Here is a 2,753-nt window from a genome sequence, read left to right on the forward strand (position 1 = left end):
TTACCTCGGGAAACTTGGAGCGAAAGCCATCCATTGTCAAGAAAAGTTCATTTATAGTCACTCAAGCCTAGAAAAGCCTTATTACTCGGTTTAAATGCCTTAATAATCTCATTATTGAATTTATTTTGAATTGTTTTTACATTTTATGATTAAAACAGATTGTAATTGATTGTTTGCCTCAGGAAACGTGGAGCGAAAGCCATCCATTGTCAAGAAAAGTTCATTTATAGTCACTCATGCCTAGAAAAGCCTTATTACTCGGTTTAAATGCCTTTATAATCCCATTATTGAATTTATTTTGAATTTTTTTTACATTTTTTGATTAAAACAGATTGTAAATGATTGTTTGCCTCGAGAAACGTGGAGCGAAAGCCATCCATTGTCAAGAAAAGTTCATTTATAGTCACTCATGCCTAGAAAAGCCTTATTACTCAGTTTAAATGCCTTTATAATCCCATTATTGAATTTATTTTGAATTTTTTTACATTTTTTGATTAAAACATATTGTAATTGAATGTTTACCTCTAGAAACATGGAGCAAAAGCCATCCATTGTCAAGAAAAGTTCATTTATAGTCACTCAAGCCTAGAAAAGCCTTATTACTCAGTTTCAATGCCTTTATAATCCCATTATTGAATTTATTTCGAATTTTTTTTACATTTTTTGATTAAAACATATTCTAATTGATTGTTTGCCTCGGGAAACGTGGAGCGAAAGCCATCCATTGTCAAGAAAAGATCATTTATAGTCACTCATGCCTAGAAAAAGCCTTATTACTCGGTTTAAATGCCTTTATAATCCCATTATTGAATTTATTTTGAATTTTTTTTACATTTTTTGATTAAAACATATTGTAATAGATTGTTTAGCTCTAGAAACATGGAGCAAAAGCCATCCATTGTCAAGAAAAGTTCATTTATAGTCACTCAAGCCTACAAAAGCCTTATTACTCAGTTTAAATGCCTTTATAATCCCATTATTGAATTTATTTTGAATTTTTTTTACATTTTTTGATTAAAACATATTCTAATTGATTGTTTGCCTCGGGAAACGTGGAGCGAAAGCCATCCATTGTCAAGAAAAGTTCATTTATAGTCACTCATTCCTAGAAAAGCCTTATTACTCGGTTTAAATGCCTTTATAATCCCATTACTGAATTTATTTTGATTTTTTTTACATTTTTTGATTAAAACATATTCTAATTGATTGTTTACCTCGAGAAACTTGGAGCGAAAGCCATCCATTCTCAAGAAAAGTTCATTTATAGTGACTCATGCCTAGAAAAGCCTTATTACTCGGTTTAAATGCCTTTATAATCCCATTATTGAATTTATTTTGAATTTTTTTTACATTTTTTGATTAAAACAGATTGCAATTGATTGTTTGCCTCGAGAAACGTGGAGCGAAGGCCATCAATTGTCAACAAAAGTTCATTTATAGTCACTCATGCCTAGAAAAGCCTTATTACTCGGTTTAAATGCCTTTATAATCAAATTATTGAGTTTATTTTGAATTTTTTTTACATTTTTTGATTAAAACAGATTGTAATTGATTGTTTACCTCGGGAAACTTGGAGCGAAAGCCATCCATTGTCAAGAAAAGTTCATTTATAGTCACTCAAGCCTAGAAAAGCCTTATTACTCGGTTTAAATGCCTTAATAATCTCATTATTGAATTTATTTTCAATTGTTTTTACATTTTTTGATTAAAAAAGATTGTAATTGATTCTTTGCCTCGGGAAACGTGGAGCGAAAGCCATCCATTGTCAAGAAAAGTTCATTTATAGTCACTCATGCCTAGAAAAGCCTTATTACTCGGTTTAAATGCCTTTATAATCCCATTATTGAGTTTATTTTGAATTTTTTTTTACATTTTTTGATTAAAACAGATTGTAATTGATTGTTTACCTCGGGAAACTTGGAGCGAAAGCCATCCATTGTCAAGAAAAGTTCATTTATAGTCACTCAAGCCTAGAAAAGCCTTATTACTCGGTTTAAATGCCTTTATAATCTCATTATTGAATTTATTTTGAATTGTTTTTACATTTTTTGATTAAAACAGATTGTAATTGATTCATTGCCTCGGGAAACGTGGAGCGAAAGCCATCCATTGTCAAGAAAAGTTCATTTATAGTCACTCATGCCTAGAAAAGCCTTATTACTCGGTTTAAATGCCTTAATAATCTCATTATTGAATTTATTTTCAATTGTTTTTACATTTTTTGATTAAAAAAGATTGTAATTGATTCTTTGCCTCGGGAAACGTGGAGCGAAAGCCATCCATTGTCAAGAAAAGTTCATTTATAGTCACTCATGCCTAGAAAAGCCTTATTACTCGGTTTAAATGCCTTTATAATCCCATTATTGAGTTTATTTTGAATTTTTTTTTACATTTTTTGATTAAAACAGATTGTAATTGATTGTTTACCTCGGGAAACTTGGAGCGAAAGCCATCCATTGTCAAGAAAAGTTCATTTATAGTCACTCAAGCCTAGAAAAGCCTTATTACTCGGTTTAAATGCCTTTATAATCTCATTATTGAATTTATTTTGAATTGTTTTTACATTTTTTGATTAAAACAGATTGTAATTGATTCATTGCCTCGGGAAACGTGGAGCGAAAGCCATCCATTGTCAAGAAAAGTTCATTTATAGTCACTCATGCCTAGAAAAGCCTTATTACTCGGTTTAAATGCCTTAATAATCTCATTATTGAATTTATTTTCAATTGTTTTTACATTTTTTGATTAAAAAA

This window comes from Theobroma cacao, unplaced genomic scaffold (genome assembly GCF_053813885.1).
Source record: "Theobroma cacao isolate CCN51 unplaced genomic scaffold, ASM5381388v1 tig011, whole genome shotgun sequence".
Taxonomy (NCBI): Eukaryota; Viridiplantae; Streptophyta; class Magnoliopsida; order Malvales; family Malvaceae; genus Theobroma; species Theobroma cacao.